Source organism: Amblyraja radiata, chromosome 4, assembly GCF_010909765.2.
Source record: "Amblyraja radiata isolate CabotCenter1 chromosome 4, sAmbRad1.1.pri, whole genome shotgun sequence".
NCBI lineage: Eukaryota > Metazoa > Chordata > Chondrichthyes > Rajiformes > Rajidae > Amblyraja > Amblyraja radiata.
Genome location: NC_045959.1, coordinates 47,174,804 through 47,195,039, shown reverse-complemented (window position 1 = coordinate 47,195,039; position 20,236 = coordinate 47,174,804). Strand labels below are relative to the sequence as shown.

Here is a 20,236-nt window from a genome sequence, read left to right as displayed (position 1 = left end):
TTTTGTAAAATGCAAAACAGAAACAGAAACAGGCCATTCAGTCCTTGAACTTGGCCCATTTTCCTCTTAGGCAGAAAGAACACCGTTGGATACAACTTTCTAAATAACAAACGCAGGAGCAGATTGGAGATAATCCAGTTCTTTTTGGACTAAGCCAGAGAAGGACACAAAGTGGCATTTAACCATTTACCAGAATTAATGCCTCAGAACAAGGAAGGGGTGGGAGATTGCAACCTTCACGTGGTCCGCCCTGTTTCGACAAATGCAATCAACCTAGCGTGCACAATCAAGTAAGATCAAATAGAACAAGTTGTCCTACAACTTTAGGCTGTGCACGCCATACGCAAGAAGAAGAACAAGGAAGTAACAGAATTGTGAAGCGCTAGAAAAAAAGTCAGTTGAGATCAAAAAGTGATGGTGAAAAACAACTGGCCAGCCTTTTGAAAGCCCAGCAGAAATGTTTCTAAAGTAGCTTTAAGCTGACAATTTACCATTCATTTTTTTGGAATGGACTGGAGAGATTGTAACACAGAGTGAATCTGGGTAATATCCACTGTATATGAATGACGGAGCTCATACTCAGAAGAAAGAATTGCACCTTCTAGTTACAGGTGCCAATAAATCTTTGTACAGCTAATGAGTGGTAAGCAACATTAATACCACAGAAGTACCATCCAACAACCATCACCAACAAGTGTAACCATCTGACCTTGATAGTCAAGAGCATAAGCATCAGCAGGTCCCCTATAACACCACCATTGTGCAAGCACACACAATGGTGGTGTGGCAAGTACTATGGTAACAGAACTAGTTTAGAGGCTGTGTATCCTTCAGCAAGTATCTCTATCCCAGTTGTACCTAAGAATATGATGGAAGTCAGTACTTACATGGACGACTGCTGTTGCAAAACTCTCAAGGGGCTCAACACCATCCAGGACAAAGCAGCTCACTCAACTAGCACCGCATGTACCACTCTAAACATTCATTCCTTACACCACCAGTATACAGGGTCTGCAATGTGTACCATCTACAGATGTATTGGAGTCATTCAACTCGGCAATGTGAACACACCCAGTTGCAAGTCACATACTAATTTGCCCTGGAAATGAGCTGTCACCTGAGCACTCGTTATGGGAGTACGTTCACCAGGAAAACTTGGTTTTCCAACACAATTAGGAAAGGGAAAACATGTTGGCTCCATCAACAACATGCATACACTGTGTACTAGTGGTTTAGGCATGAATAAACACAGAAACACCAACACTACAAAAAATGTATCCTGATTAAATCCCCAATTTCTGTTTAGTTTTACAACTGAGAAAAAGTATGACATTATAACTCACCATTGGATCTCTTAGTTGGAATAAAAAGCAGGCGAAGAAGAATAAATATGGACTCTATCTATCAAATATAGCAGGCAATGAGAGGTATGCAATATCAGTTTTGGTTAGATCGCCCAAAACAATTAAATAACATCAATTAAACGGATAAATAAGCAAGTGATGCCTGTATGGGACTGTTGCAACTGAAGTCCAATTTTTTTTTAGGTTCAGGAAAACGGTGTACAGTATTTATCAGAAGTGGAAATAAATCATTCACGGATCCTGGAGCCGAATACAAACATTTGCAAACCCAAACGAAGGTAGTAACAAGTCAGAACGTTTGAGAAAGTTTGCTTTTTCACAATAATTCAATCCTCCAGAATGCGAAACACAATGAAAAAGAAAAAAGTAGTGGTTTGTAATCACGGAGCACGTAAAGTCATGCAGCTCCAAAGTGTCGTTCTACTTCTTGTTTCTGAACGTTTTGGCGAGAAATTAATCCGAAAGAAATCACGCAAATAACCCGACGACAAAATGAAAAGTTGTGCCTGGTGTGCATCAGGGGAAAGGGGTGGGGTGGGGGAGGTTAACTCCGCCTTGTGGAAATCAACCGAGGAGTTCTTTGCACCTCAAAAGCAGCAGCCATGCTGTGGTGGATGCGCCAAGTAGCTGCCACTGGTCTTCCTTCAGTCAGCGTCCTGTGGGGGAAGCCGCGGACCACTGCCAGTGGCAGTGGGAGGAAAGAGGACATGGCATCCCATCCAGTCGGCATCCTGGGCAGCTGTACTCCACTCCTCGCTTTCCAGTCCGCGGCGTAGGCCCGAATAAACAATTGGACTACAATTCCCGAAATACACCGCGGGTCGGTCTACGCGTGCGCATTGTGCCACACTTGATGTTTATCATTACAGTTGGTGAGCCGCACGGTGCAACCAAACTTCAAAGATAGACACGAACATGCTGGAGTAACTCAGCGGGACAGGCAGCATCTGTGGAGAGAAGGAATGGGGGGCATTTGGGTCGAGACCCTTCTTCAGGCTGAGAGTCAGGGGAGAGGGAGACGTGAGATATGTTGAAGGGTAAGGTGAGAAAGCGACAGATCGAAGCAGACGGTGATCAAGGAGATGTAGAATGGTTCATTGTTGGCTCTGGAGAAGGTGATAACGAGGCACGCAAGCAGCAAAATTAATCAGGACAGTGAAACTGTAGGAAGGAACTGCAGATGCTGGTTTACACCAAAGGTAGACACAAAATACTGGAGTAATTCATCGGAACAGGCATCATCTGTGGAGAGAATAAATGGGTGACGTTTTGGGTCGAGTCCCATCCTCAGACTGACATGCAGGGGAGAGGGAGACTAGAGATATGGAAGGGCAAGGTGTGGAGTGGACAGATCAAAGCAGACAATGTGCAAGGAAGTGTAGAATGGTTCATTATTGGCTATGGGGAAGGTGACAACCAGGCATACAAACTAACATTAATCGGGAGGACAGTGGAACTAGTCGGAGAACTAGGGTGGGGGAGGGACAGAGAGAGAGAGAGAGAGAGAGAGAGAAGGAAAGCAAGAGATACTTGGTTCGAGAAATCAATATTAATACCGCTGTGGTGTATGCAGCTCCAGCGAAATACGAGGTGCTGATCCTCCAAATTGCATGTGGCCTCACACTGACAGTGGAGGAGACCCAGGACAGAAAGGTCAGTATGGGAGGGGGAGTTAAAGTGTTTAGCAACCAGGAGATCACATAAGCCCAGGCGGACTGAGCTGAAGTGTTCAGCGCAACAATCTCCCAGTCTCACCGATATACAAGAGTCCACACTTGGAACAGCAGATGAGGTTGCAAGAGGTTCAAGCGACCCCCTGCCTCACCTGAAAGGACTGTCGCGATTCTTGGACGGAGGGAGGAGGAGATACCGTACAGGTGTTGCTCTCCTGCGGTTGGAGGGGAAAGTACCTGGGGAGGGGGTGGTTTGGGTGGGAATGGATGATTTAGTGGAGAGCATAGCCCGCTGCCTGTTGGATACAGTGGCTCTCCCTCTTAACGGGTGAAACTCCGCGTCAATCAATGGCGCTTCCCTTCAAGTTAGGTTGAGAATCGAATGCAAAGCTCGCATTTTGGTGAAATAGTATTAAAGAAAGCGGCGACTTTCGGTAGCAGCTGCAGACAACGCCAAACCAACGCGGGTAGGGCCCACCCAGCCGCTACTGAATACTCTCAATACTCCGAATACTCTTACCTACCCCCCCCCCCCCCCCCCCCCCGCGGGCCCCGAGTAACACTGCCGCTGCTGCTGCTGCTGCCTCCGGCACTTGCATGGAAAAACACACACACTGACTTGGTGGGGTCGGGCGAAGTTGCGGGAGCGGTTGCCCGGCGCGGCGGGCCGTGGGCGCCCACGCACAGGGGGGCTCAGCTGCCCCTCTCCACCGTCCCTGCAGACCCACGCCGCCGCCTCCGCCTCGGCTCCAGGCTGAGCCGCCAAAAGCAGCGGCACAGACGGGCAGACCGTGTCTCCGAGATAAGTGTGGGAGGGGGCGGTCTACTCACCGGCTCGACGGAACTGGAGGTGGGTGGGGGGGTTCAACAGGGGAGGCGATTCACCAGCCTGACCTTCGCTTCTGAAGACGGCCTCTCCGAGCTGTCCGCCATGTTGCTCCTTGTGTATTTAAATGGCAACCGCCCACAATCGAGGGAGGCGAGCGGAGGGAGAGAGAGAGGGGGGGGAGGGACGGGCAGTGGGGAGGTGGGCCCTGCCTAGCCTAGCCCCAGAGCGACATACGCTGCTGCTCAGCTGCTGCCGTGGCCCCACAAACAGTCACCATCGCGGCGCCGTTCACCTGGCTGCCCGCGGCGGGGGCTAGTGCCAGGCTCGGCGCTGGGATCTCCGGGGCGGCCAAGACACCCATCCTGTCCTGTCCGTGCAGCTGGTAGTCTTGCCCTCCTCCCCTCCTCCCCTCCCACACACATACACACACACAAGCCAGCAGTAATATTAAAACAGACCTGTTACCTCCTTCTTGAAGTGAAGCGTGCAAAAACTAAAAGTCTCTCAAACTAAGCCGAGATTCACGACACATCGCGGGCTGGATTGCAAGCGTGGACTTCGTCGCTGCGGCTCGGGATTTCTCAGTGGAATCGGGAAATATGTGGCTTGCCGGATTTAATTTGATCGAAATAGCGATACAACGATCAACGGGATTTCAATATGTCAAAACGAATCCTGCGTTTTGGCAGATTGTCGACTAGGCACCAGAAGGGGGTGGTGGTGGTGAAGTTTGGGGAGGGTGCTACAAAGTTCAGAGCCTGGGCAGCTGCCAGTTGTGGGAGGAAATGAAAGTGGAAGCTCAAGGAGCTGGAACCGGAGGAACGGAGTGCAGAGGCTTGAAGAAGGTTGCAGTGATAAGGAGGGGTTAAGGCTCTGAATAGATATAAATACAGCTTTCCCCCTGACACTCAGTCTGAAGAAGGGTCTCGACCCGAAACGTCACCTATTCCTTTTCTCTGGAGATGATGTCTGACCCGCTGAGTTACTCCAGCTTTTGTTTCTATCTTCGGTCGAAACCAGCATCTGCAGGTCCTTCCAACACAAGGCGTTGTTTATTACGCATTCACATTTTAAATCTATCGTGTCTTTTGGGAATAAAGACTGTTCGTGTCTTTTTAGGGATAACGCTTGTACTCCGGATTTACAGGTTTGCAAATATCGATAAATTAAAATATTCAGGATTTAAAAGACGGTATAATAGGATTATTCATCGCTTATAACAGATTGGCTTTAAAGTAGAACGTGTTCTTTTTTCAATTTCCAGCGCACTATTTGGAATAGCTAAGGGGGTAATTGGCAATTTAGGGAGAAAAAGCGGGGTGTTGTACAAGAGACCAAGTTGGAGGAATGTGATATGCTGGAACTTATGAAAAGTTGCGCCCGGGGATGCATTTATTTCGAGGAATTGTGGTACCTAGAGAAGATGTAGATCAGCAGTTCAGAGTGGAGAGAAATAATAGATGCTGCCTGATCAGCTAAGTATCTCCATCATTTCCCGTTTTTACTTACATTTTTCAGCACCTGTGTTTTTGTTTTTTAGAAAATGTAAAATAAATTTAGACACAAGAAATGCCTATCCAAAATATCCAAGTGTTGTCCGGTAAAAAGTAAATGAGAATTCCGTAAATTACATTCAGAAAAAAAAGGCATCTCAACCATTAGAGACATATTAGAAAATAAAGTACAGATGCTGACATTCTGAATTAAAAACAGATAATGCTGTAAACACTTAGCTAGTCAGACAGCACCCATAGAAAAATAAACAATTAATGTTTCAGGTCCAGCACCCACACACAACTGACTGACTTCATCCACTTCACCACCAACTTCCATCCGGCACTCCAATACACCTGGACCATTTCCGACACTTCCCTACCATTCCTTGACCTCACCATCTCCATCGCAGGGGACAGACTTCTGACCGACATACACTACAAACCAACTGACTCACATGGCTATCTGGACTACACGTCTTCCCACCCTGCCCTCTGTAAAGACTCCATCCCCTACTCCCAATTCCTCCGCCTACGCTGCATCTGCTCCCAGGATGAGACGTTCCACACCAGGGCATCGGAAATGTCCTCGTTCTTCAGGGAACGGGGATTCCCCTCCGCCACCATAGATGAGGCTCGCACCAGGGTCTCATCCATACCCCGCAACACTGCTCTCTCTCCCCATCCCCGCACTCGCAACAAGGGCAGAGTCCCCCTAGTCCTCACCTTTCACCCCACCAGCCGGCAAATACAACAAATAATCCTCCGCCATTTCCGCCACCTCCAACGTGACCCCACCACTCGCCACATCTTCCCATCTCCCCCTGTGTCTGCCTTCCGTAAAGACCGCTCCCTCCGCAACTCCCTTGTCAATTCTTCCCTTCCCTCCCATACCACCCCCTCCCCGGGCACTTTCCGTTGCAACCGCAAGAAATGCAACACCTGTCCCTTCACCTCCCCCCTCGACTCCATTCAAGGACCCAAGCAGTCGTTCCAGGTGCGACAAAGGTTCACCTGTATCTCCTCCAACCTCATCTACTGCATCCGCTGCTCTAGATGTCAGCTGATTTACACCGGGGAGACTAAGCGGAGGTTGGGCGATCGTTTCGCCGAACACCTCCGCTCAGTCCGCAATAACCTACCTGAACTCCCGGTGGCTCAGCACTTCAACTCCCCCTCCCATTCCCAATCCGACCTCTCTGTCCTGGGTCTCCTCCATTGCCAGAGTGAGCAACACCGGAAATTGGAGGAACAGCACCTCATATTGAACAGCACCTGGGTTGCTTGCGTCCGGATGGCATGAACGTTGAATTCTCCCAGTTTTGCTAGCCCTTGCTGTCTCCTCCCCTTCCTTAACCCTCGAGCTGTCTCCTCCCATCCCCCCGCCCTCGGGCTCCTCCTCCTCCCTTTTCCCTTCCTACTCCCCCCCACCCCCCATCAGTCTGAAGAAGGGTTTCGGCCCGAAACGTCGCCTATTTCCTTCGCTCCATAGATGCTGCTGCACCCGCTGAGTTTCTCCAGCATTTTTGTGTACCTTCGATCTTCCAGCATCTGCAGTTCCTTCTTGAACACTTAAACTAGCTTGTTTATTCCCCTTTTCCAGTTTTGAGTAAGAGTCATGGACCGGAACATCAATTCTGTTTCTCTTTTCACAGATGCTTCTGAGTATTTTCAGCATTTCCTGTTTTTATTACATGGGCACATTCCTGCTGTATGTTCCCACATAGCCATCAGATTAACTTGATTCATGTTAACTACAGGTTTGTGTAACATGGGTTCTGATGTGGATGATGTGACACCTATTGGTGGTTAGGAAAGGAAGTATTAAGAATAAGCAAGGGGTAGATTAGAATAGAATCAGATAATGGTTAAAAATAGCCCAGATACAAGTTTGAAGGCTACCCCTAGTTCCCCAGTTATTGCACTGAGAACAATATGGTACAGTCATAGAGCTGTACAGTACAGAAATAGGCCATTTAGCCTGCCTTGTCCATTCCAACCAAGTTGCCATGTTAGGTTAGTCCCATTTGCCTGCATTTTGCCCATATCCCTCTACCTTCCTATCCATATATCTGTCCAGATGTCTTTTGAAAGTCATTATATAAAATAGAATTTAGTATTCAAGTAATTTGTGGGATGTTCTTTCGAGGCCATGATTGTCTTAAGCCATTTGCAGATGCTGTAGTTGCAAAATCACAAATTGAGAGGCTTCAGTGTTGAGCCACACATGTCTTTTATATAGTCCTGATTCATGTTTTTTAAACGTGTTCATTTGCTGTATGTGCAGTGACCATCTGCTCCGGGCTCAGAGAACAAAATGATGAGTTTGAAATGGAGAGATAAATTATTAAGTATTACTAAATGTAAATGTAGCAGTTCATGATTACCGAAAAGACATCCTGAAATCAAAAGCAGTAAGTGAAAGAAAAAGAAATAGCAATTAACAGTCATTTTGAAAATTATTACAGACAGAAGAAGAGAACAGGTGTTGACCAAGAGCAAAAGCAACACAGAATAATGAACAATCCTATGGGATTCCTAAAAATCCTAAGGGATTCCTAAAAATACTTTAAATAAATGGTAGCAATCATTATAATAAAATAGAGGACTTCCTTACTTCTGAGCAAAGATCTTATAGCGGAGCTCCGCTATAAGATCTTTGATTCTGAGGAGGTGAAGATACCAGATGTGACAAAGATTGATCTATTTATGTAAGCAGGTGCATTCATATCATAAAATAATCTGGGAACCAAGGAAAGACAAAATGCTGGAGTAACTCAGCAGGTCAGGCAACATCCTGGGAAAACATGGATAGGTGACGTTTTGGATAGGGACCCTTTTTCAGACTGATTGCAGGGGTGGGGAGAAATAAAGCTAGCAGAGTGGAGGGACGTGACAGAGCATGGCAGAGCCATGCTCTGCCACGTACCTAAGTAAATTGGATTGGACAACACTTGCATATTTTGGATAAGAATTTATTTTATGTGGAATATGGCAATTATTAATCTAAGAGCAAACAAAAATGAAAAAAACTATGTGGGACCTGCAATATTCCACCTCTCCACCATGCTAGTATGGGTGTGGTGGGCTGAAGGGACTGGTTTCCAGAGGTCCAGTATGGACGTTGTGGGCCAAATGGATTATTGGGCTGGCGGCTCAGTCATTCAAGCTTGTTGCGCTGGCAGCTCACTCACTTACGGCTGCTGGGCTGGCAGTTGACTCACGGCTATTCCTTGAAATTCCTTTTCAAGCAGGGTGTAAGGCCACCAAATTCAAGTGCAGTTTCATACCATTTCAAGCAGGGTGCAAGGCCACTAAAGACGGCGAGTCATGATCACTCCATCTTGCAGAGACTGACCCACACTTCTGGGTTTTATAGTCCCTCCCACCAGAAGGGGCGTGGCCTTCACGGCGTGATTGACAGGAGAATCTCAACATTTTTTAAACACTAATAACTCTTTTATTTTCCATCGATGTGGAAAATCCTCGGCACCTGATGAGCGGAGGGGGACACTGAGTACGATGGCCAAAATTCACAGCCGTACGTGGTAGCGTCTTTTCTAAAATCAATATAAAGCGCAAACAGGAAATGGTCAAGATTAGACTTTTAATTATATAGAAGGCAAGGCAACTTTAATTAGGCAACACAGCTTTAGCATTTACCAAACCAAAGGCAACACAGCTTTAGCATTTCCAAACCAAAGGCAACACAGCTTTAGCATTTCCAAACCAAAGGCAACACAGCTTTAGCATTTCCAAACCAAAGGCAACACAGCTTTAGCATTTCCAAACCAAAGGCAACACAGTTTTAGCATTTCCAAACCAAAGGCAACACAGCTTTAGCATTTCCAAACCAAAGGCAACACAGCTTTAGCATTTCCAAACCAAAGGCAACACAGCTTTAGCATTTCCAAACCAAAGGCAACACAGCTTTAGCATTTCCAAACTATATTTTCAAACCACATTAAGGGCACTGCCAGGTCAGTAAAACCACTCAGTTTAGTAGACATGTGTTCAATGTTATTCACAGCTCAGATTGAGAGACATGACCCTCTCGCTCCCCCATCTTGCAGAGACTCTCTGAGGCACTCAACACTTTCGGGGTTTTATAGTCCCCCCGGAAGGGGCGTGGCCTTCAGGAGAGAGAATCTCAACATTTTTTAAACACTAATAACTCTTTTATTTTTTATCAATGAGAACAATCCTCTTGTTCTGCGCAGCGGAGGGGGACTCTGAGTAAGACGGCCAAAAATCACAGCCGTAAGTGGCAGCGTATACAGAACACCAGGAAGTGGCCAAGATCAGACTTTTAGTAATTATAAATAGATAGCTGAACTGCTTCTAATGTTAAGATTTTCTAAAGTATAAGGACAGATGGAAGAGTTTTGGTTTGTTTACACTAAAGAGTGGGCTTGAGAGGCATTCAAAATAAATATTGAACTCTGGTAATATTTTCAAAGGAGTCACAAACTCTTGATGAACTCTGGAAATGAGAGCTACATTGCATTTAGCAACTTTCCACAGAAGATGGTGAATATTTGGGGTTAGATATTGCTAGATAATGAAGAATTAAGCAATTGAGTAGGTGATTAATTTTGAGCTCTGTTGGTGGATTCTGAATTGATACCAATCCTTTCCTGTATTCTTTATGAGAGAATAATAGGGATAAAGTAAAGTAAAATGCATTATCAAGTAGAAAGAGAAGCCTCTGCAGTATATTCATGCATTATTTAACATTAAAAAAACAATTATTTCATTAGCAGCAAGGGAAAAGGTAAATGTCAGCAATAACTGAGGCACAAGGAGAAAATTTCAAAGATACTTCTATCGATCATGTAATGTAGAGACCTATTGAGACTGCTGAAAAAAAAAATTGATCCCCTCTGAATATAATTAAGAATTTCTGCAGTGTTACGCTCTGCCCTTGAACAGAAACAATGGGGGCTTATTATTGAATTGTTCTTGTTAGATTCTATCTATCTATCTATCTATCTATCTATCTATCTATCTATCTATCTATCTATCTATCTATCTATCTATCTATCTATCTATCTATCTATCTATCTATCTATCTATCTATCTATGACACTCTTCTCCCCCCACCCCACCGGCCCCCGACAGCCCCCGCTTGAAGCCGTCTCCTTCTCCCGCTGCAGGACGCACCCGCTCCACTGGCCCCCACCTGAAGCCGTGCCCCTTCCCCGCCTGTAGAACGTTCCCCCCTCCCTCACCGGCCCCCGACAGCCCCCCCCCCAAAGCCGTCCCCGTCCCCCAGGTGCAGAACGCAACGAGACGCAACACGTACATACCTCCCCATTTGACTAAAGCAAAACCTAATATTGGAGAAAAATAGTGGTGCTATAGATGTGGAGGACTGTTTTCCATGTGACAAGAGATGATATGCTTGGGTAAAGAAGCCACACAGGAGTATACTTTTTTTTACATGAGCAGATATGTGGTACATGTGACCATCTCTCTTTTGCAGGAGTGGGGTCACTTGCCCACCCCATTCATACTCCACTGAAAATGTCCAGTAGTGTGAGCTCCCCAAGGATAAAAGGTAGCTTTTGAGAAACATCAAGCTATTTCTCATGATCCACATCGATCTAGACATTTACGGAATGCAAACCCTTTCTTTAATGAGAAGTATCTGGCTTATTCAATAAAGCACTATGGACCAGGTGAGTACAGTTGGTGACTGCCTGAATTTATCAGAAGCTGGAATGCTGGTAAATCTCGGTATCTAAGATGCAGCAGTCATACATCTGTGAATACAGCACCACAGTAATCTCACTGATAGTGAATTTAGCAGCAACCCAAGAAGTAAGGCAGCGATTGGTGGCAGCCACTTGCAATAATCCAATGGCCAAGAATTTAAGAATGACTAAAACTTTCACTTCCATCGGGAAGTCTAGGCATCGATAACATCCTCAATATTTCTGTGCCTCCTGGTCAGTGTTCTTCAACCCTTCAACTCATCTGCAATGCCTATCTTGAAGCTTGCAGACTTGCCAAGCAGTGTCCTAACAGGGGGGTTTATTGAAAGTGTTCCTGAATAGCTACATTCAGTGGTAAGAACATACTTATAATTTTACATGCTCTATCAACCTAGGAAAAACATTGAGTTGTCTGCATTCAGCTCAAACACCGCCCTCTGAAATCTTCCTTTGTTAATAGAACATCCCATCAAATCATGTGTAAAGCAAAAACATAGCATATTGTACCCCTAGTCCTCCAGAGACTAATTCACAATGGTTATTGTCTGGAGCTTGGGGCAATTTATGTCAGTACTGGCTGAAACAAGCGATTAGATCATTAGATGTGTGTCCTGATGCTGAATAAACAACAAGCATGATAACATAGATCATAATAACATAGACCAGAGGTACTTGGTCCAATTTCATAATCGACACCATTATCCCTGGAGAAATTAGCTCATACATTAGCTCATACGATTTATCTCAGTTAAAAATAATCTTGGGATCATAGAGTGCTTAGGTACCCGGACGTGGAGTCGAAGGACGAGAAGCCGAAGCAAAGAATGGAAGCCAAATAACCGAACGGAAACAAAGCCGAAACGCCAACTAACGGAAAGGGTGGGACGCCTAAAAGCAAACAAACCGAAAGGGCGGGACGCCTAAAAGCAAACTCACCAAACTCTGCCGAAACACCAACTCACCGAAAGGCTGCATCGCCTACAAGCCAACTCACCGAATGGTCGCTGTGCCGAAAAGTCAAATAACGGTCATGACGTCGCTGGGGGGCGGGACTTGTTAGCGATTGGTCCAGATCCCCGCGTCCATCACATCACTGGCGGGGGGGAGACGGGAGGGTGGGGGTCATTTTCCCACACAAGCCATAGGTGACTGGGCATTCTGAACCCGAGCACTAAGTTGTAACGGCCGAAGGAGCGCATCCCTTGGGACAGCGGCCACGGCTGCCCTCCGCCTCGTCTTCCCCATGCGGCCGCACTGTGACAGGCTGTGTGTCAGCAGCGCCGGGCGGAGCAGAGGTGTGGGACAGGCTGGTCCCTCCGCCCACCCAGAGTCACTGACCGTGATGCACCGACATCGAACCCCAGCCCCCACACCAGGGTTATTCACCCCTCTGACCCCGGACCCCAACCCACGTGATTCACCCCCCTCCACCCACACCGAGTGATTCACCCCCAACCCTGGCCACGGGGACAGACGGCTTGGGGCATTGGCAGCCATAGTAAATCGCTTTTAAAACATGGGGGGGGGGGGGAAACACAAATTCCCTAGTGGGCCGATGACAAGTGTGCATTACAACAAACAATTTTATCTCCTCCCACTGCCCCCCCTCCCCCCGCCTCATGACAACAAGAAGCACATTTTATTTACTGTTTAAACACAGTAATACCGTCTGGTTGCCTGCGTAACGCACACACGCTCCCACGCTCAATACACCAGATAATCTGTAATCTGTTTTAACCATATAACCATATAACAATTACAGCACAGGATACAGGCCATCTCGACCCCTCTAGTCCGTGCCGAACACATAATCTCCCCTAGTCCCATATACCTGCGCTCAGACCATAACCCTCCATTCCTTTCCCATCCATATAACTATCCAATTTATTTTTAAATGATAAAAACGAACCTGCCTCCACCACCTTCACTGGAAGCTCATTCCACACAGCTACCACTCTCTGAGTAAAGAAGTTCCCCCTCATGTTACCCCTAAACTTCAGTCCCTTAATTCTCAAGTCATGTCCCCTTGTTTGAATCTTCCCTACTCTCAGTGGGAAAAGCTTTTCCACGTCAACTCTGTCTATCCCTCTCATCATTTTAAAAACCTCTATCAAGTCCCCCCTTAACCTTCTGCGCTCCAAAGAATAAAGCCCTAACTTGTTCAACCTTTCTCTGTAATTTAGTTGCTGAAACCCAGGCAACATTCTAGTAAATCTCCTCTGTACTCTCTCTATTTTGTTGACATCCTTCCTATAATTAGGCGACCAAAATTGTACACCATACTCCAGAATTGGCCTCACCAATGCCTTGTACAATTTTAACATTACATCCCAACTTCTATACTCAATGCTCTGATTTATAAAGGCCAGCACACCAAAAGCTTTCTTTACCACCCTATCTACATGAGATACCACTTTCATGGAACTGTGCACAGTTATTCCCAGATCCCTCTGTTCACCTACATTCTTCAATTCCCTACCATTTACCATGTACGTCCTATTTTGATTTGTCCTGCCAAGATGTAGCACCTCACACTTATCAGCATTAAACTCCATCTGCCATCTTTCAGCCCACTCTTCCAACTGGCATAAATCTCTCTGTAGACTTTGAAACTCTACTTCATTACCCGCAACCCCACCTATCTTAGTATCATCTGCATACTTACTAATCCAATTTACCACACCATCGTCCAGATCATTGATGTACATGACAAACAACAGTGGACCCAACACAGATCCCTGTGGCACCCCACTAGTCACTGGCCTCCAACCTGACAAACAACCATCCACCATTACTCTCTGGCATCTCCCATTCAGCCACTGTTGAATCCATCTTGCTACTCCACCATTAATACCCAACCATTGAACCTTCTTAACCAACCTTCCATGAGGAACCTTGTCAAAGGCCTTACTGAAGTCCATATACACAACATCCACTGCTTTACCCTCATCAATTTCCCGAGTAACATCTTCAAAAAATTCAAGAAGATTAGTTAAACATGACCTTCCAGGCACAAATCCATGTTGACTATTCCTAATCAGACCCTGTTTATCCAGATGCTTATATATATTATCTCTAAGTATTCTTTCCATTAATTTGCCCACTACTGACGTCAAACTAACAGGTCTATAATTGCTAGGTTTACTCTTAGACCCCTTTTTAAACAATGGAACAACATGCGCAGTACGCCAATCCTCCGGCACTATTCCCGTTTCTAATGACATTTGAAATATTTCTGCCATAGCCCCTGCTATTTCTACACTAACTTCCCTCAATGTCCTAGGGAATATCCTGTCCGGACCTGGAGACTTATCCACTTTTATATTTCTCAAAAGTGTCAGTACTTCCTCTTCTTTGATCCTCATAGTTTCCATAGCTACTCTACTTGTTTCCCTTACCTCACATAATTCAATATCCTTCTCCTTGGTGAATACCGAAGAAAAGAAACTGTTCAATATCTCCCCCATCTCTTTTGGCTCTGCAGATAGTTGGCCACTCTGACTCTCTAATGGACCAATTTTATCCCTCGTTATCCTTTTGCTATTAATATAGCGGTGGAAACCCTTCGGATTTACTTTTACCTTACTTGCCAAAGCAACCTCATATCTTCTTTTAGCTTTTCTAATTTCTTTCTTAAGATTCTTTTTACATTCTTTATACTCCTCAAGCACCTCATTTACTCCATGCTGCCTATAACTATTGTAGATCTCCCTCTTTTTCCGAACCAAGTGTCCAATTTCCCTTGAAAACCATGGCTCTTTACAATTTTTACGATTTCCTTTCAACCGAACAGGGACATAAAGATTCTGTACTCTTAAAATTTCACCTTTAAATGTACTCCATTTCTCTTCCACATCTTTCCCATAAAACAAACTGTCCCAATTTACTCCTTTTAAATCCTTTCGCATCTCCTCAAAGTTAGCCTTTCTCCAATCAAAAATCTCAACCCTAGGTCCAGTTTTGTCCCTCTCCATAATTATATTGAATTAGGTTTTAACCGAAGATGGACATAAAAAGCTGTAGTAACTCAGCGGAATAGGCAGCATCTCTGGAGAGAATCAATGTGCTCTATGAACAACTGAAGAATCGTGCAGGTCAGCGCCTGCTTTCCCTGTGCAAGTCAGGATGCCTCCATTTTATGGCAGACTGCACGACCCTACATGTCTGCTCTGCAAGAATTAGATTTAAGAGAACCAGTACAAACCTTGGTATTCATTTTATGTGATGTGACCATGCGGACCAATTGTCTTTGTGCTTAGTGGTCAGCCACCACCTTGGTCCCTGAAATTGGTAGGTTACTTGAAAATACAACATTGTTCCTTCATCTCTATCTCTGCAAGATCAGAGGGGGCGGGGGGGGGGGGGGGGGGGGGGGGGGGGGGGTGAGGGGCTAGGATTTACCCAAGATCTGAACCATGTTGCAGAAGGTCCAGAATATTTCCAAGACAACATGGAGTGTGCCTTGGAGATGAATCTGCAGATGTTGGTGCATATATACTCCTCCTGCCCTTATTCTTCGAGATGACAAAGATTGAGTTTGAGAGGTGCTGTTGCTGCCTTGTTTCATGACTTGAGTGCACTTTGTAGGAGATACACACTATCACTAGGAGGTAGGTGCTGGATCCAATGTTTAGAGTGGTGGACATGCTGTTCCTGACCTCTGTCATTTGGATGGTTGAAAAGCAATGAGAAGTCAAGAGGTAGATCATTGCTGCAGGATAGCTAGCCTCAGAACGGCTGTGTGGCCACTATATTTAGCTGGTCCAATTAATTTGTCAGGATGTTGATCATGGGGGTTCATCAATGGTTAACCCTAACCCAATGCATTCACTATTGCATTATTGGTTCTTGGTTTCTTGGTCCTCCAAAATATTCCAAATGGAATTTAAACTGGAGGTGGTGGAGGGAGGACTTAAGCCAGAAAGGGTTATTGGGAAGAAAGAGCTACTTTAAATTTAGTTGCATCTGGTTGGGTAACTATAGTAGGGTGGAGATTATTCCATGCTTTAATTGTGCGGGGGAAGAACGAATTGCTGTACACATCTGTCTTGGTAGCTGGGATCACAAATTGGATTGAATGCCCTCGTCTGCTCCTAATTGGTTTGGGTTTGGTGTAGGTCTTATAATCTATGTCGAGCTGACCATTTAACATTTTGTAAAAACAGATCAAACGGTGAGCTTCACGTCTGGCTTGGAGAGGGTTCCACCCCAGAGAATTCAGAAGTTTGGTGACACTCGCTTCTCTCTCATAGGTGTTAGTAACAAATCGAGCTGCCTGTCTTTGGACACGTTCGATGGAAGAAATGTTTTTATTTGTGTATGGGTCCCATGCTGCAACTGCATAATCCAAATGAGGTCTAACGAGGGTGAAGTATAGCTTCTCCTTGACAGAAGTTGAACAATGATGAAAGTTGCGCCTCAGAAAATTTAGGACACCTGTTGCTTTCACCGTTGCATGATGAGTCTGACCATTCCAACGCAGATCATTCTGCAATTTGATGCCAAGATACTTGGTTTGTTTGGATTCTTCAAGGATGGCACCAAGTATATTGTAAGATGTTTCTCCTGGATTCCTCTTTCTGATGACACGCATGGTTTCACATTTGGAAGGGTTGAACTGCATGCCCCATTGTTGTGACCACTCAACCATAGTATCGAGATCCTTTTGGAGAGCATCTTCATCATCAGCTGACTTAATTGGACGGTACAGCAAACAATCATCAGCGAATAGTCTGGTCGTACTTAGCTCACTCACTGCTGGTGGGCTGGCAGTTGATTCACGGCTGTTCCTTGAAATTCCATTTCAAGCAGGGTGCAAGGCCACCAAATTCAAGTGCAGTTTCTTACCACTTCAAGCAGGGTGCAAGGCCACCAAATTCAAGTGCAGTTTCATACCATTTCAAGCAGGGTGCAAGGCCACTAAAGACAGCGAGTCATGACCTCTCCCTCCTCCATCTTGCAGAGACTGAGCCACGCCCATACTTCTGGGTTTTATAGTCGCTCCCACCAGAAGGGGCATGGGCTTCATGGCGTGATTGACAGGAGAGAGAATCTCAACATTTTTTAAACACTAATAACTCTTTTATTTTTCATCGATGGGAAAAATCCTCGACACCTGATGAGCGGAGGGGGACTCTGAGTAAGATGGACGAAAATCACAGCCGTACGTGACAGCGTTTTTTCTAAAATCAATATACAGAACACCAGGAAGTGGTCAAGATCAGACTTTTAGTAATATAGATAATACCCTGAGCTCCAATCCAAGAAACGTTAAAGAAACTGAACCTAAAGAAAGTGCTTCCTTTAAGTTACACCTTTCTACTTCCTCATTTATTCCTTCTCTGCCACTTTCCTCTTTCACAGTGCTGCTGCTGAGCTTTAACCATAACTAGGGTTCAGTCCAAGGCAACATAAGTGACACAATGCTCAGGTGAACCTCACAATTGTGAGAAGTAATCTTCAAAGTTTAAAATATATCCTTTAAGAAGTACTGTGAAAAAATGCTAGAAGGTTAATTAAAACCTGTGATGTGATTTTTTTTTCCTCCCAAGATTAATTCTTCCCACCCACCCCTTCCCCCAGCCTAAACAACAACTCCCTACCCCACTTTCCCTCAATGACCAATATTCGTATCCTTCTTTCAACAAAGAGTTTCCGGAGGCTTGGCTTATCATGGACCACAATGAAATGATTGAAGTCTTGAACTGCTTGAGTAATTTCCAGTTGATAATTGAGAATTCATCTTTCAGTTGAAAATTGAGAATCCATTTCCAGTTGATAATTGAGAATCCATCAATCTGTTGATGCAGCCTTTTGTGCTTGTGAATTGTAGAAATTTCATTGCACCCAGGTACATCTGAAAATAAACTAATCTGAGTGTATTTTCTACACTAAATTAATCTACACATGCTTCAACTCAAGCAATATTTGGCTATCTAGAAGACGATTTGCCTATGATTTTAATGCTTATTATTGTCTATTTGCTTTAGCAACTGTGTGCATATGCTGTGATGTTCTACCTAATGTAGTGTCTATTCACGGTACTAGTCATGGTACTCTGTGACTGGAGTCTTGGCAGTTGGTTGTGGTTTGAGAAGGAGTTTAGAAGATGGAAGCCGCCCTTGAGTTCTGCATGTGAGCCTGGGATGTAAAGCACAGGAGTAGTACAATTATGAATATAGCTTGTCTCAATTTTTGGCATGTGTGAAATGATCTGAGAGAAAGATCATTCTCTCATGAGCATGTGAGCATGTCTTTTCAGTGTTGGAGTTCGCCACATTAGCTTTAACATGCTGCGAATCCAGCCCATGTCACTATGCTTAATTAGGCATGCCAGAGGATCAGATGATAATAGTAACACTATTTAAATGCCTGGCAGTCAACCACTCTCACCAGTGGTTCATGAATCAATCCCAGAGTATGAAGGAATTATTTAAGGCCTGGATGGTATCATTCTGAACAGCCTCAAGGTATACTCCATAAAGAATTTTTAAACATTTTAATTAGGTTGAAGCAGTGCATGCAGATTCATATGAGAGGCTCAAGCTGGTGCTGGAATCTCTGCAAAGATTTGCTATTGATTCAGTAATTTCTCATAGCCAGAAAGGATCCCTTTTAATATTGGGCCCGTGAGTTCAGTATTCTTGATCTCATCCTCAATGCAATTTCATATCTTTATGCTTCCAGGTTCCATTGTCAAGTCCATTGTTATACGCACTGGGAAAGGAACAATGAAATTCTTACTTGCTGCAGCTTTAACAGATAACCACACAACACATAAATATTCAATAAACAATAATGCAATAAATTATACGAGGTACCAGACCATAGTAGTGCAAACTAAATTGCATTGTGCAACCCTTATACCAAGTTCATAATAGTTTGATGCTGCTGTAGGTCTTTGATGATATTAGCTGCCTTCTTGAGATAGTGCTTCCTATAATTCCCTTCTCCCTTCGATGGTGGGGAGCTCAATATCCAATGGCTCGATCTCAATTGTATTCTGTGCTCCAATATGCTTTTCCCAAGTGGATATATTTAAAAACAACTGTGTACCACACATAGCTTTGTAGTTACTTGCTAAGGTGAGACCAACAAAAAGGTTTTGCTCAACACACCAGCATCTGCAAAGGGCTGGCGAACTCATAGCGTTAGGCAGCATCGGTGGAGGGAATGAACAGATTACATATTGGGTCAGTTCCCTTAAGACTGTCCGAAATAAGGTCTCGACCCAAAACATTATCTGTTCTTTTGCTCCAGAGATGCTGCCTGACCAGCTTAGTTCCTCCAGCACTTTGTGTTTTCAAATAGCTAGTTTATAGTAAATAATAGTTTAGTTTATTATTCTTTTCATATGTTATAGTGAAAAGCTTTTGTTTGCATCCTATCGAGTCAAAGAAAAGACTAGACATGATTACAATTAAGCCGTCCACAGTGCACAGATAAAGGTTAAAGGATACAACATTTAGTGCAGGATAAAGTTCGATTAAAGATATTTCAAATGTCTCCAATGAGGTAGATGGGAGGTCAGAACCATGCTCTAGCTAATGAGAGGACCGTTCAGTTGTCTAATAACAGCTGGGAAGAAACTGTCCTTTAATCTAGAGGTACAGTGCGTTCAGAAAGTATTCAGACCCCTTCACTTTTTCCACATTTTGTTACGTTACAGCCTTATTCTAAAATGGATTAAAAAAAAAAATTTTAATCATCAATCTATACACAATACTCCATAATAAAAAAGCGAAAACAGGTGTTTAGAAATTTTTGCAAAGTAGTTAAAAATAACTGAAATATCACATTTACATAAGTATTCAGACCCTTTACTCAGTACTTTGTTGAGGCACCTTTGGCAGCGATTACAGCCTCAAGCCTTCTTGGGTATGATGCTACAAGCTTGGCATACCTGTAGTTGGGTAATTTCTTCCATTTTTCTCTGCAGATCCTCTCAAGCTCTGTCAGGTTGGATGGGAACGCTCTGGAGCAGGTTTTCATCAAGGATCTCTCTGTGCTTTGCTCCGTTCATCTTTCCCATGATCCTGACTAGTCTCCCAGTTCCTGCCGCTGAAAAACATCCCCACAGCATGATGCTGCCACCACCATGCTTCACCGTAGGTATGGTATTGGCCAGGTGATGAGTGGTGCTTGTTTTCCACCAGACGTG

The 20,236-nt window shown here is 44.7% G+C and overlaps 1 protein-coding gene across 8 annotated transcripts in view; it reads right to left on the bottom strand.

Moving 5' to 3' along the window:
- ncoa2 (nuclear receptor coactivator 2) overlaps window positions 1-4,017 on the bottom strand; it is a 296,823-nt gene extending 292,806 nt beyond the window's left edge. For 5 of the 8 annotated variants that reach the window (XM_033019338.1, XM_033019334.1, XM_033019337.1 and 2 more), the window contains exon 1: window positions 3,869-4,017. The gene's annotated coding sequence lies outside the window, so the exon portion shown is untranslated. The remainder of the gene's footprint in view (window positions 1-3,868) is intronic. The other 3 variants (XM_033019340.1, XM_033019341.1, XM_033019336.1) reach the window with 2 other exon arrangements.
- Window positions 4,018-20,236: the final 16,219 nt, after the last annotated feature.